At 61.3% G+C, this 15,671-nt stretch overlaps 1 protein-coding gene across 4 annotated transcripts in view; it reads right to left on the minus strand.

The window, feature by feature from the left end:
* LOC122393897 (serum response factor-like) overlaps positions 1 to 15,671 on the minus strand; it is a 48,581-nt gene that overhangs the window by 18,081 nt on the left and 14,829 nt on the right. The window lies entirely within an intron of this gene.

The raw sequence follows: 15,671 nt of genomic DNA on the forward strand, positions 1-15,671 counted from the left end.
CCCTACCACTACCCTACTACTACCCCTACTACTACCCCTACCACTACCCCTACGACTACCCCTACTACTACCCCTAACACTACCCCTACCACTACCCTTAATACTACCACTACCCCTAACGCTACTCCTACCAATACTACTACCACTTCACTACCACCACTACCACTGGGTCATGTGAGGTCACAGATTATCATTTAAACTGATGAACTAAAAAAAGAGTTCCTTACCGTGCTCCTGCTCGTGTAATTCCATTATTCTTAATCATATTTGGTGGAAATAGCGCCTTGTGACGAATGTGGCGCGTTGCGACAAACGTGGCGCATTTGTACCTGCTATTTTGCCATGCATCCTTCCACCGCATTGCACCTTTATCGGACCATATTTGACAAAGTTGTGCGATTTGCGGCAAAAATAGCGCATGTGGACAAATGTGGCTCACTACGGCAAACGCGGTGCATTCGGTTAAGCGCATTGAAAACTGTCTTTCTTTTCCGAAAATCAACACCTTCATTCGCCTCTGTTTAGCAAAATAAATAACTTGGCCAATCTGCAAATGAGAGGCACCCGCCGCCGATCGTCATGCATTTTATTGTCAAAGGCGAATGAACCCGGCTGCCGATGCCTTGAAGCAAGCTTGAGAGCCGAGCAAAATTTGGAGAAAATGCACCTTTTTCCAGCGCGTGCCACGTGCAAGCCATCCACCCCCTGAGTCTCGAAACACGCCACTGCACGTGCCCGTGACGTCATCAACACCGTGCGAAAATTTCAGCCCAATCGACCGCACCGTTTGACCTGTGCACGGCGTCAAAGCACCCCCCTGCACGGTGCAAACAGACGGACAGACAGAGTTTCATTTCACAAATAGTATAGTAGATGACACCGTCGGATAGCGCAGCCGGATATTGCAAACAGTGGATTAGACACATACAAACCGGACTGCCGTCAGCTGCAGCGTCCAAAGATCTACCCAAGAATGCCGCGAAAATGTGACAATGCATCGGGCCTGAATATCAATAGCGGCATTCCGACATACCGATCTGACATTCAGTTAATTGGCCACCAACGCATGGAATATTAAGAACATAAGACTCTATTGTAATTAATCGGTCACGTGGATCCCGAAGACGGTTATCTAACCTGTTGTACATTCAAGTATCTTCAATAATCTAAGCGGCTTGCAAAGATGACGGGAAGGTAAAACTTTATCAGTGTAAATAAAAGCCGTTTGCCGCCGTGACGGTTAATGCTAACCGTGGTCATCCTAGACCATCGGTAATTGGTTGATGTTGTAATTGGTAGTGCTTGACACCGAGCATTCCGAATCACAAAAAGGTACCAAAATAGGCCAACTGTGCTGCTAATAATGGCACAAAATTGACCCGTTTCCCGGTGTTTGAAGCAAGCCGCGATCTTTGACGATCAACGATGATTGCAGTCAACAACAGACGAGTGATGAGGATAGCCGTCAGCCATCTGTGATTACGAGCGATATCCTGATATCAGCACCGATCACAGTGATCGGCGGTGATCGCCTGGTGATCGGATATGATCGGCCGGGATTGGCGAGCGGCGCCGGTTACCGGCCACGCCGCCCGACATTAAAATGGAGATTGCCAATAGCTGCCGACGAGGGGCCAGTCCAGACGGATGGGGATCGATGGTCGGACATTACTCGTCGGTCGTCGAGGATCCATCGTCATTCATCTCTGAGGGTGGGGCGGCTCGGCCCACCGACAGCCCTGACGCCCTCACCGACACGGCAAATCATGGTCCGAGACGGGCTCGCACCCCGCCCGGTGGTGGTTAAATCTGCCCGTCCGTTCCGAGACAGGCGGCAGCGGTCACGTCACTAGCGGTGGATGTTACTTCATAGTAAGCAAAGGCTGGGAGACAAACATGAATCAGACGGAGACAACACCCTAGAACTGTCTTGCTGAAACTGAGAAGACTTCAAGACCAAAGTAAATCCCTACTAGCAGCCACCTTCAGTGATTATCCCAATCGCGCCAATGTCTTGAACAGAGCGGTGGTTCACGCTGGCTGACCTGAGTGCGCTCACGCCACTCAGCTCAAACGGTGCAGTGCAACCGCCTTTAAATTTTTATAATAGCACAACGATTGGTTTGCATGAAATGTCCGGATTAACTGCTGTGAGCAACGAGCACGACCCGCCCTCCGTATCACGAGCAGTCATTCAGTTATACAAATATCGCCAACTGCTAGTTGAGTTCGCTTCCGATGAGCGACCGAATCATGCGAAACAGGGGCATCTATCGTTCAATGGACGACAATGGACGACATCATGGTATTGCGACAATTGAAAAGTTCAAAATCCAGACCACTCTCCTTAAAACCCTTCTCCTGGTTTGCCGTTGACGTTCTGACGTCAATCATCTCCGTTCTTTGTCGATATCTCCCTCCTGCAGCACGATGCCAGTTGCAGATGTAATGCCGTCATTACACCACCCGGCTACTAGTTCCAGTTCGGTTCTGACGACTGACGGAGTCGTGTGAAATCACCTATAGCATCTACTAGGTCACGACGCGATGTGATCCGTGGATTAGTGCAGTCAGTACCGCTCGGAAGATAAGAGGGGATACGAGCATCGATGGGAAATAAGATGACAAAGATTCATTGGCAAGCCGCGCCAGTCAGCGGCCAAGCCGTCCCGACATTAGCATGTAGATTGCCGATAGCTGCCTACGTGCCGATGCCACACCCCTGTGCGTAGTGTTTCGGGTGTTCTAGATCTCTGGACAACTAGCCATTGGTAGAACTGTCCACTGACAACGATCAAACGCCTTTCGATTTCGGTATCAACCCGCGCCAGACACTATGCGCCGATCAGCTCCGGCAGCCATGTGCCAGTGGGATTTGCATCATTGATGAAAAAAGAACAGCGGAGGGACACAGACGCCATCGAGTATCGCACAACGCTCCTGTGCAGCACGCGACATCACAGGAATTTTATGAAATCTCCCGGCTTTGCGACCGCCGAGTCGACCGCAAACATCCCCGGTGCCTCGTGTGTCGACGACAGTGGAAGAAGACAGTTTGGTTTCATATGACCCCATGTTTTCCCCAGAAAGTCCAACACATTTGCAGGAACTCTCATCGCGCAGAATGGGATAAAACTGCATGCCAGAGCGTGCCACTTCAGATGGAAATTCCCCAATTTGGACATCTCTCCAACCGGCACGGGCCTTGGATGTCATACCGCACGTCAGCTCAATCCTCTTTGACAGCGAGGCTCAGTGTGCAATTAAGCCGCGGCTTAGAGGAATAATCAGCCTGCAAATTCTCCCCGGGCGAGAGAGCAGCTCTCGTCTGTCACCGCTCGTCACGGCAGCGGCTTTGAGCGCCTTTCCGCCGCGCTGGGGCTCTGAGCAGCTCTCGGCCGGCGGTCAGGGGTATAATCTATCCCCGATAGCCTGTAAGACCGGTAACCAAGCTGCTGCGGCGCTCAGAGGGCCGGCCGCTGCCAGTGCCCCTCCTGTCAGACCCCAGCTCCACTCCCCTGCAATGGGAGCACGATTGTGCACAACAGGGCACGATATGCGGGCGGTCCGCCGCCGCCGCCGGCCCGCGGCACTGTCGGCCTCTGGTGACCAAAGGACCGGTCGCTCGCCGCCACCCCTGCCGCCACCCCTCGTTCTGTCGGTCATTGTTGCCAAAGCGCCTGTCACCGCCGCCGCAGCGCCCCGCCGACGCGTAATGCGCCGTCCCGAAAACACATCTCCGGGCGTATACATCACCGTAATCACGACGTTATACGGCGTATACGTCAAAACTCGGCGGCGGCCGACCGCCGTCTCCATTGTGAGGGCCGAGCAGGCTCCGCCCCCGCCGGCCGGCAGCCAGTCAGAGCGCCGGACGCCGCCGACAAGCAGTGACGTCGATGAGGCACTACCAAATATGGTCATACCGTATAGCGGGGTCTCTGGGGAGCGTGGTCAGTGTTGACAGTAGAGCGGCGAGGGGCCCGACAGGCGCACGCGGTCCGTCCGTCCGTCCGTCCGTCGGCGCGACACGGGGAAGTCGCAGCCTTCAAGGGAGCTGACCCCTTCCTGCGTGACCCCACGGTGACCTCAGCAAGACCACCGGAAGTGACCCCTGAACCCCCAGTGAAGGACAGTGACTTGGTGTCAGCAGTAAACAACAGTGACACACGAACAATACGGTGGACAGTTTGGGCCGGGGTCCCAGTGAAACAGTGCACTAGTGAAACAGTGATGGTTGTGCAATGTTGTGCGTTGTGCGTGATGATTGTGCAGTTAGGGCGTAGGTCGATGGTATCGTTGATTTATGGGTCACCCGGTGGATATGGTTAGTAATCGCCACTACGCGTATTGATTAATGAAATTACAGGGCGTTCACTGGCACCTACAATTAAATGAAATCTCTATCGGCTAGGGCTATTTCGCTAACCGGCAACGCCCAGATGGGTAGGATGCCTTTGATAAAATGTGATGGCATATCTAGACATCTTGCTTGTTCTTCGGTCTGAGCCATTGAGCGCCCATAAATGTATAGAAGCGAGTCATAAATTTCCATTCAATCTTGGAGCTGGTAATGATGCCACCTGTGTGCCAAACTGTACATTTCTCAGCCGCTGTAAACGATCCGTGGCCCGGGGCAGCGCCACTGTCTGTCGACCGGGGCGGAGGTCGCGGAGGCGCGTGGCGCGGCCGTGCGCCCATCTATCGTCTGTCGGGATCCGCGCCCGCGCCGAGCGGTGTGACTTTCACCGGAGCGCCGGCGATACGGCAGGCCATGTCAAATGATCGGTGTAAATCGAGTCGGAGGGCGATTAGATGGCCGCCGCCGCCGCCGCCGCCGCCGCTCGGCAGTTTATCATGCCGGCGCGGTGTCGGCCGTATGCTAATGGCCGGCGCCGACAGCGCGCGCCGCAGCCGTGTAAGCAGCCAATTAGCGCAGTGGGCCGGGCCGGGAGGTCCCATGAGTGTGTGTGTGTATGTGTGAGCGAGACAGAGGAAATAAAGTCGACAGGGCGGGGGCGTTTGAAGGGCCGGCTGAGAGCGCTGGGTGTGGCCCGACGGGGGTGGGGTGAGGGGGGGGGGCATGGAGGATGGAAGGAGGGCAGGAATTGGGAAGATGCGGAGCAATGCCACAGCCCTACACATTACAAAATCCATTCATTCAAGCAGTCACATTTCAAATAGCTATCGGCATCTACCTAGCACTTAAATATAACAACGCTGACATTCACAAGTTCTTACGATCCAAAGTCTATCGTGCGGTACACCATCCGCCACACTGCACATTTCGTTGGCTTCATTTCACCGCGTCAGCACGAAACTCAGGTCCAGCCACATCACGCTAGACCCGGACTTTCTCCAAAACTGCAACCATTCACAAATCTTGCAACTGCACTACACCGTAGATCCAATCATATGTAACCAACGCCTTGATAAAAACCCACAAGGCAGCAACTCCCTCACAAAGAATCTCAGTAGCTGCAGAATCAGTAGAATCAGTAGCTGGAAACGTCTTGTCGTTTTCTTCAACACAGAGCGTGCAGTTGACTCCCTCCACCCTCGCCCCTCTGGGGAGCAGTGGAGGGTATCACGGGCCACTTTTCACCATTCCTGGAACGGGTCCGCACAGTCGCGCAATCTCTGTGTCTGATCTGGACCCGCCCGCGCACAACCCGGCTCAGCCGGCGGGTTATTACAAGCCGTGCGCCCCGCAACACATCCTCACATCGCGCGATCATACCGGCCGGCCAAACGCGTCTTGTGAATACCCGACAGTTTCTGGATCCAATGCGGGTCACCTGTAGACGGGCCCATCACAAATTCATCTCATTCACCTGACAATCGCTCGGAGATTCGGACATTTGTATTCATTCCAGTGGGGATGACGTAAAAGCGAACGTCCATGCTGCTTCACAAGCTGACAGTTGATAAATTCAAATTTCGAGCTATTCTTCCGGCGGTGTGCCTCGGACCAGAAGCCCGGCATGAATACCAAAATAATTTTGCATCTCTGGATATCAAACAGGATCAACCGGAAGCGCACGGTTCCTCATCCCATCAATCAGCATTTCAACTGCTGCTGCTGAGGTCACTTTCAAGCCGTCACATATTCCTCAGCTAGTGAGCTGGTACAGCTGAGTGAGCTGTATTCTGTCGGGCTGCACCTCTGCGCTCTCAGCCATTGACATCTCCCGTATCCTGAGTCTCCCGGAGCTTAGAACTTCTCCAACGTACCCCGGCCGCGTCCCGGCACTCCCCTTGTTCCCCCGAGCATTTCATCCCACAATCCCCGTACAAAACCGTGAGATGCAATAGCTCCGATCTGTGCTGCTTCACATACAGCCACGGCATCCACCGTTATAGGCGAGGGCGCTAAGTTCCATAATCCAGCCTTAGCTTGATAAAAAGGCACACAACCCTCGTGCACTACACTGCACGCGAGTCGCGAGCACTCAACTCTTCAAACGACCAGCGCCTCCAGTCCAGGTATGTTCATCCACCAGCCACGACTCGGCGCCTTACTCAACACCGCGGTGCATCCGATCCGCACCCTGGGCTTCTGATCTCCAGTCATGACACAATCTCTCACAACCACACGGCTCCGCGTCTTCTCGTATCACTCCCGTGCTGTGGCATTTTCCGCTCTGTGGGCGGCCGACCGGCGGGCGCTGGGCGGGGGCGGGGGCGGCGGCGGCGGCGGTCCCGGCCGCTAATTGGGTCCGTGTGAATCCTGCCGCGGCACGTCTCGGCTGTGATCCATCGGCTGTTTGCCGGCGGGCTCATGCTAATGAGTGGCGATGAGTGAGCGCCGCCGCCGCTGGCCGCCGCCGGCCGCGCTCAGGTGCCGCTCGCCGGGGGGCGGCGAGTGGCTAGTGACCCATCACCGGGCGCCGGTGCCCCGGGACGCGGCCGAGGTCAGCCCGTCCGATAGAGCCACCGTCGTTTGTCAGACGTCGGATACACCCGGTGGGTCTGATAACACGCTAATGACGTGTTGAATCATAATTCCGCCATTTGCGAGCCAGTCGATGACGTGAAGCGTAAACGTCTGGAAATTGGACACGCTGCGCCACTTCCCGGCTAAATTTCACATCCTGCCGTTAAGTGTTTTCCAAACCAGTCTTTGGAGGTCGAGACCATTCGGTCGGCTGCGCTCGGTCGACCCATAGATACCGAGACCACATACTTGAGTCGCGTATCTCAGAAGAAGCTGTCGACAGACTCCCGTCAGGCACGCCTACCTCCCAAGTTCCAATCTTCGCGATAGCATCGCCGCGCGGCGAGCGTCGGCGCGCTGGCCACGCGCCCTCTTCTGGGCGGCTCTCGGCCAGTTCGGTCACGTGCCGGCGCTGTCACGGCGCCGCTCTGAGCTCGGAGCACGCCGGCGCCGCTCTCATTCATTCGCAGCGGGCCCCGGATACGCCGAGAACGCGTCCCGACTGCCGAGAGAGCCGCCGCTGAGGCAGGGGACGGCGGGGAGCGGCGGCCGGGCCCGGAGACTGCAGGGCTGCACAGCAGGCTAGCACCGACCGCAGCGGTCGGGCGGGGCGCCGAGCGGCGGGACGGGGACGGGGCCGGGGCCGCCTGTGACGGACGAGGCGGGCCACATAGAGGCGCTGCGGAGGGAGGGGCCCGTTCAACCGATGGCCCGGATCTGTCTTCGCATGACGAGCTGCAACCTCGTGCACGACGCCTGCAAAATGTCCCTCGAGTTTCCGTTGCACGTTCGATGTATTGTGGTCATGTCCCAGCGGCGTGTTCAGTGTATGTCGATTGAACCGATTTGTGTGGAATAAACTCTTGTTTCCGAATTTTTGTGTGTGAATTTCAATTCAACTTGGAGCATGACAAGGACTTGAATCACAATGTCACTATGAGACACGCAGTCGCCGAGTCGACCCCCTGTGCCGGTCATCCTATTCGCCAATGTGAGGCACGCAGTCGTTGAGTCGTAGCTCTGTGCCGATCGTCCTTCTATTCGCCACTCTCCCAGTTTCCCCTCTCGGTCATTTTCTAGCACCCGTCGGCGGCGCGCGCGGCACACCGCTAACCGTGCACTGCCGCGTGCTCGGCGACCTCTTTTCCCGCTCGCGAGTACGGGAAAATGGTTATCTTTTCCTCTGAGTTTTGACGGCGATATCGTGGCATCAGTGAGCTCTGCCGGACACTCGCCGAATTACGGCCATCGATAAGCGGCGGCGACACCGCTAGTCGGAGCGGCGCGTCCGCGCGCGCAGCTCCGTCGACAACATGCACCCGGCTCTCTACCTTTGTGTATATTTGCCGTTATGTTAGGTACAGAAAGAGTCAACAACACCATATGCCATACAGTCAGGTCACTGTGGGTTAACGGTTAACACTGCTAGACACTTAAGTAAATCGCAAACGATATTCTCTCTCTAAAGTACAGCATCCACGATGCAAGAATTCAACACGACCACAATAAAACAGGCTCCACCGAAACAAGGCGACTTACGCCGGCGAACACGGTGCATTAGCGCGGTCTACCTAGCGACTACAGAGGGCGGCGGAGCCCGCCGGCAGCGACCCTCCTCCTCTGGTGGGGCGGCGGCGAGTGGCAGGACGGGTCGGGGAGGGCCACACACACGCTCTGCCCGGACCGCGGCCGGCACCCGTTCGTTATGCATTCTCCGTCACGGCGCGAGTTAATCAATCACATGGCCTCGTACATCACCCCCGCGGCGCCAGCGGCCGCCCGGCTCCCTCACCAGTCCCTGGCTCGGCTGCCCGTCGGCCGTACCCGTTCTCGCCCCTGTGTTTCCTGCTCCGTCCCCCGTTCTCCCTGTGTTCCCCTGTTCCCCCTATGAACCCCCTCCGGAAGAGTGGAGGCGGCGCGGTCCCCGACCAGCGCGGCGCGCGCGTCACAGTTGGGGTAGGTCAGCGGCGCCCACCAAAGATGGCACGGACCAGTTCTTGTTGATCTCTTTATGACCGAGTCGGCCACGGCGGCGACTAAATTTGGTGGTGGTCGCGGCGGTTTTTCGGTGTGCCGCGGTCGGCGGGAGGTCGGCGGCGGCGCGGCACGACACGGCCTATCACAGCGCCGCTGCCACCGGCCGAGCCGTCCCAAACTCCAGTGTGCGGACGACGGGGGCCAGCCGCTCCGCCCCACCGCCCCCTCCCCCGCCGCCGGCCATTGCACGTCGTACAGCGTTCGGAGTCCATCGGACCGGGTCACATCGACTGCCCAGCAATAAATTAAACACCTGTTAATCATCACACGAGTTAAACGCGACGCGCGCGGCGGCAGTGGGGATCCACGGGAACAGGTGCGCACATCTGGCCGGCCAGCCCACCCCGCCCCCTCCCGGCTTCATTCCGGTCGGCAACAGCCGTAACGCGCGCAACGGTAAATCGGCTCTGAAAATGGAGATTGGCGGTGCGCGGCCGCGCGCGGGACGTGCTGCTCGCCTGCAGCCGGCAGCGCCCGGCTCGTCTGCCGCGCCATATATGGGCCGCCGCGCCGTGCCGCGCCGCAGCGCGCGCGCGCGTCCCCAAGGCCCATTCATGGTATCGGCGGCGGCGGCGGCGGCTGCAGCGGCGGCCGGCCGACCGGACCGGTCAGCTACCTGGCCCGGTGAGTCAGCCGCCCTGCAAGCCGCCCGATCCCGCAGACAGATAAATCCGCGGAAAATTGGATCTGGCCGCGCCTTATACGGGCCGGCAGCGGAGGACAGCGGCGGCGCGGCGCGCGCGCGCGATGACCGGTTATGGCTGACGGCGCGCGACCTGCCGCCGAGCTATGGTGATGAGCTGCTGTCGGCGACCGGAAGACGCCGACGCCGGGCGCGGGTGGGCACGAGCCACGCTCCTGGCCTCCGCGCCGCCGCCGCTGGATTGTCGGACGGGCTCGCGCGGACAGGAATGGATAGACTGGCCGCGCGCTCATGCAGACAGGGATGGATTGGTCCAATGGTCGGCTACATAGGTCTCATGTTCAGCAGTCGGTCGGTCGGTCGGTCGGTCTGTCAGACGCACGCCGGAGTCGCCCGCCGCGCGGCGCGGCGCCGACCCGTGCCGACCGGTCGGTCGCGTGTGTCGTCTGATGCGTACTGCACTCCATCTACCCGATAACCGCGGCCGAAAAACCGCGTCCACCGCCCAACAATGGGCGGCGCACGACAAAAATCGCCACCCGAGCAGCGCCGGCGGCTGACTTTCCTGTGAGCGGTGGCGGCCGGGCGGCGCGCCGGTGGCCGCCGACACGCCGGGCCCGTGCCACGGCGGCCCGTTTTCCTGCGCGGCCGGCCGGCCTCCGTCGCGACCTCCGGCCACCGCACGCACCGACTGCCGTCACCCGAAGGCCGGTCGACGCAGCTGCGCGCAGTGACCGGCAGCTCGCCCGGGCGGCGTCCCCTCCGTCCCCGTCGGCGGCGCACAGGTGGCTGTGGTCGACCGGCCGCCGCGCGCCGCACGGCACCGCCACGTTTGGGCACCGTCCGCCGATGGCATCGGCTCAGTCCAATTTCGGCAGTGATTTCATAAAAGCCGCCCAAACAGAAGGTCGCCGCGGTTTGCCGGAAAGACGGAGATGATTCCAGGGAATGAGGATGCTGCAGTGCAGTGGACCAACCGCAGCGGAACTCCAGCTCTCAAAGGACGTAACTCAGATACCCACCGATACCGGTCGATGTCAGGGGACGGATTGGCATGGATGATAGAACGGGGACAGCGCCGGGTGGCCCGGAGGACGGTGTCGGTACAGGAGGACGGTGAGGTGTCGGCGTGGCCGGCGGTCGCCCAGCGGCCGCGCCGATACCATCGGCCGACCGTTACAAACGACGCTGGTCGTCGCGCGCGGCACGAGCGACGATCCCGGCGCGACGCACCGGCCACCAAATAAGGCGGCGGCGGCGGCCGGCGCCGCGGGTCGCCGATAATGCCGCCTTATCGCCGACGAGGCGCTGAGACGGCGGCGCGATGATGAAGGGCTGGCCGGCCGGCGGCGGCGGCGCGTGCCGCTCGCCGTCTCCGCCGGCCGCGCCGGCCGCACACCTGGCCGATCGACGGACCGTTTCGACGGCCGCCGTCGCCGATTCGGGCATGAAATTGAAAACATGAGACCGGCCGGGAGGGCGGCGATCGGTGCCGGGACGTCTCCGACGCGGCGGAGGCGGCGGTGGAGAGAAATGATCACCGCTCTGGGCCATTTGGCGCGCCGCTGTCGTCGCCGCCGCGGCGCGCTCGTCTGCGGTGCGCCACTGACGCGGTACATCGTTAATCAGTTGGCGGGCGGGCGCGGCGCGGCCGCCGAGGGCGGGTCACGCTGGGTCAGCTCGGCGGTCGGCCGGCGGCCGCTCTGAGCACACCCAATAAGCCGGCCGCAGCACGCCGGTCGCGCCGCACACCGCGCGACATAAATCCACCTCCTCATCGAACCAACTCGGACGCTGAATACAGAACGCCACCATTTCGGCATAAATCGTCTGGCGCGGACGGCGTGCATCTGGACGCGGTAGCCGGCGCCGGCGCGGCCGATGACCATAAATAGTAGCGTCCGCAATCAATTAGAGCAGCTCGTCGCGGCCCGGCGGCGGCGCGGAGCCGCCCCGCCGGCCGAGACGTGGCGAAACTGGCCATAAACAGACGACGACGTTTATGGCCGGTGTCGGTTATGCATAAGTCGAGCTAATTTCGCGCGCCGGTTGGCTGACAGAGTGGCGCAGTCACCCCCCGGCGGGAGCGGGTCACCGCGGCGGGTCAGGTCATGGAGGCACGGGGCGGCGCCGGCAAGGGACGGGAGCGACGGTGCTGTATACACAGACGGCCACACAGAACAATGAAGCGGGAAAGGTCTCAAAGCCGCAGTTTGCGGTTGACAATTTGCGAATTTTTATCACACTGCCGTTACTTCCTTACAAACTTGCACGACAGAAAACGGCTCCGGCGTCTTTTTTGACATGAATGTGCAGTTCATTTAAATGAGCAAAACATTTGTAACGCTAAAAAACCGAGCGGGTTTTGACAAAGATCTTCATACCAGGTTCTTTCGGTAACTAATGGTTGAACGGTGCTCGTCAATTTGCATGACAATGTTCCCAACGTAAAAAGGGGAGGCCACGGGCCCGTGTCGACGGTGCTGCAGGTTTCTATTTCCCCGTCGGACAGTAATGAATGCTGACCGACGGGTCGCGTTTGGCTGTCCACGTGCGACGCGGTGCATCGGCGGTACATGAAGAGTGCCGGCCCGGCCAGTGAACCACTCAGCGCCCGTGGAGCGGACGGTGTCAGTGGCGCCGGCGCGGTGCGGAGAGACGAGACATGGGTGCAGGAGCAGCGGAGCGCCGGAAGTCGGGCGGCAGGTGGCGGGGTGAGGCACGGATCATGAACTGAATGGTGAACAGAGCAGTGGCGAGCAGAGAGCACCAACAATAGGGACGACACACCCGCAGCGCCGGCGCCCGGCGGTGTGCCGCCCGCCGTAGTCGCCGGTGCTTACTCGTCACTGACGGCCCAAATAGATCGCCACTATAAACGGCCGGCTTTAAAAGGCCGCGCTTTATGCCCGGTGCTTGGCCGATCGGAATCACCGACAGCGGGGCAGTGCACAGCTGGGAGATGGGTGCACGACCGGCCCGGTCCGGCCTCTGACGTGTCCGGTGACCTGGCCGCGCGGGTCGGCCGGCCGGCCGGTCACCATGGGCCATGCATCAGAGCGGCGCGGCACGGCGCGGGAGGCCGCTCGTGTCGCCCCACGCGCCGCGCACGCGCCGCCGACAGCTGAATAGGCGGCCCGCCGGGCGCCGTGATGCCGCCGATTATCTGCCGCGGCGGCCGGCCCCGGTGACGCCGGCCGCTGATGAAGACGAGCGGCTCGGCGCCGCGCCGCGCCGATTGTGGCCCGCAGCTCGGCCGCCGACCGGCAACCGCCAGTCATCGCCGCTCTCATAAATAACCGCGCTGCAGTCGGACGGTCGCCGCCGCACGCATACACGGCGCGCCGCGCCGCCGCTATCTCCGCCGCATCGGGCGCAGCTGGCGGCGGCGGCGGCCGCGGCGGACGGACCGTCGGACGCAGCCGGGCGCCGACGACACCGGCCGACGCAGCGCGCCGAGAGCGACCTCACACCGCGGCACCGTCCGCCGGTGACCTGACCGCCGCCCAGGGCGAGCTGCCAGGTCAGCGGCCATATCGGCCGGCCGGCGATAGCGGCGATACGGCGACACTGGCGGCGATAGCGCGGCGCCCCGCGGCGCGGCCCCTCCTGTCACTCGGTCGCCATTCAGCCGCTATGTAAATCATCCGACTTCACACAATACGACGGCGGCCGCGGTCGCATCTAAATAATGGTGGCGTCCGGCGCACTCGGCGACAATAAGCCGATGGCCCGATAGCCGGCGTGACACCCTGGCGCCTATTAATCGGGCCCAGATCGGCGGCCGGCGGCGGCGGCGGCGGTGGCGGCGGCGGCGGCGGCGCGAGCCCAGTAGACCAGAGACAGCCGCCACCACCGGCCAACAACAGCCCCGTCCGGCCGCACACACACACTCCGGTACCGACCCACTTCATTACAATGTAATTTGCCGGCGTGCGCCGCCGCTCGGCACGCCCTGGAAATTAAACGGCGCGTTATGGATGAGAGAAGCAATCGGCGCCGGTTCGTCAGCCATCGATCAGAGGCGCGTCGGCGGTCCGGAGACTGAGTCTGGCCGGCCGGTGGGGGACGACGGGGAGCCGACGGGGAGCCGCCGGTCACGGACACCACACAGGGTCACGGCGGGTCACGGGACGGGCAACGAGGGGAGAGGGCAGGCACGGTGGACTGGGGGAAGACTAATCTGAAATAGGGCAGTCCACGGCGGCAGTGAAGCCAACTGAGAATGCCGGGTTGTGATATGGAGCCTGGATATAATTTATGATGAACCAGGAGAACACATGATTTGACACCGAATTGGTAAACACAAATACAAATTTGGAAAGCGATGGAAAACTTAAAGACAGGAGAAGAAATAAAGGTACCTACAAGCCAAGATAATCACATAGCTCCGCATTAAAAGGACGACTGGCTTTCAGTCAGTTATCTCTCTTCCCGCGATGTCGGTAACAGGTGACGGGAGGCACAAAAAGACCCGGCGACACGGCGGTGACGGCAGCGGCCCGACCACGCGTAACGACGGACCGCGATAGGACACGAATAACCGGTGCAAAAACGTGACGAGACGTGTCGGGCGGCGCGACTTTGCGTAACAGGTGTGCGGGCGGGCTGGCCGGACAAGAAATGGAAGTCGTCCCTCATGCACGACAATGGGGGTGGACAGGCGGCGGGGCTGGGCGCTCGGGTGGATTTCAGGGGACCCGGCAGCAGCTCGGGGTTCTGTAGAATGGTGACACTGGGCGGAGGCAGTACGATCTGACCAAGGCTGGGCGGCAGTCTGTCAGTCTGTCAGTCTGTCCGAATGGGACCCCGCTCGGCGGCGGGCGGGGGCGGGGGCGGGGGCAGGGGCGGCGGCGGCTGACCCTGGGTCCGCGAGCAGCCCAGTTCGGCGCTCAGTCGCCATCCATCATTGATTACACGACCAATTAGTGGTGCGGTGCTGTGGGCGGGCCGGGCCGGCGGCGGCGGCGGATCCAGAACGGAGGGTCCCGGCTCGACGCTCGCGCCGCCGCCGACCTGACCGGGCGCCCGCCGCCCGCGGCCCACCGGGCCACCCGCCGGCGGCCGCTGGCACCACTGGTGAGCTACCAGCGCGCGCAGACCACCGTTCGACTAGATGGTGCCGCAGCGGCCGGGGCGGCGCGGCGCGGCCGGCAGGGCACGCAGGTGTTTCATCCAGCGCATCCTTCCCCGGGTGGCCTTCCAAACCCGCTCCACCCGCTCCCTCCCAACCCGACCATTTCGGAAACTACTCGTCCCTCCGCCCTCCACCCACCGACCTCCCAGCCCGGCGCGACCACCGGGCGAGCGATTTTCCGACGAGAGGGACCCAGGCCGTGGACGGGAGCGCCGCGCGGACCCCAGCCCGGCGGCAGAGGCAGCACACCTGCGCTGGTTGACCCGCTTTGAGTTACCCACTCGTGTGTGTGGTTAATGCCTTATCAAAGGTAGACGTGATAACAACGGTGAGGCGCTTGGTTAGGCATCCGGCCTCTGTGGAGACAAGCACAGCTGTCTCCTCCCTCCCTTCATTTTCCCTCCCCTGCAATCTTCAGCCGGCCGAACAGCCGACTCGCCGACAGAAGCACGGTGCACGGTGCAAAAGCGTCAGCCTGCGACACACCCGTGCACAGCTCACACAAGCAGACACACACAGACACGCAGACAAGCACGGGCAAACACCCAGATCGGAGAAGACTGACGGGCGAAGGCGGCGACCGTCGGAGGCATGCGGGAGCAGCACGTCAAGGCACATAGCGGCGACTCGTCTGGCTCTACAGCTAGGCCCGTCCGTCCGACCGACGGCGGCGGGTGGTGGAGGAAGAGGCGGGCGCGGGCGCGGCCCCATGCGGTGCGGTGCGGGCCGCGCGGCCCACCAGCCCCCTACCGACACACGCTCGGCAGGCTGCCGTGGCCGCCCATACCAGAGAGCATCTGGCCGGGCGGCGGCGACAGCAGCGGGCTGTGCGGCGGCATGGGGCTGTGCGGCGGCAGCGGCGCGTGGCCCAGCGGCACGTGCGACACGTGCGACGGCGACGGCTGGCTGCCGTGCGC

This window comes from Amphibalanus amphitrite, unplaced genomic scaffold, assembly GCF_019059575.1.
Source record: "Amphibalanus amphitrite isolate SeventyFive unplaced genomic scaffold, NRLGWU_Aamphi_draft 000561F_arrow, whole genome shotgun sequence".
NCBI classification, from domain to species: Eukaryota; Metazoa; Arthropoda; class Thecostraca; order Balanomorpha; family Balanidae; genus Amphibalanus; species Amphibalanus amphitrite.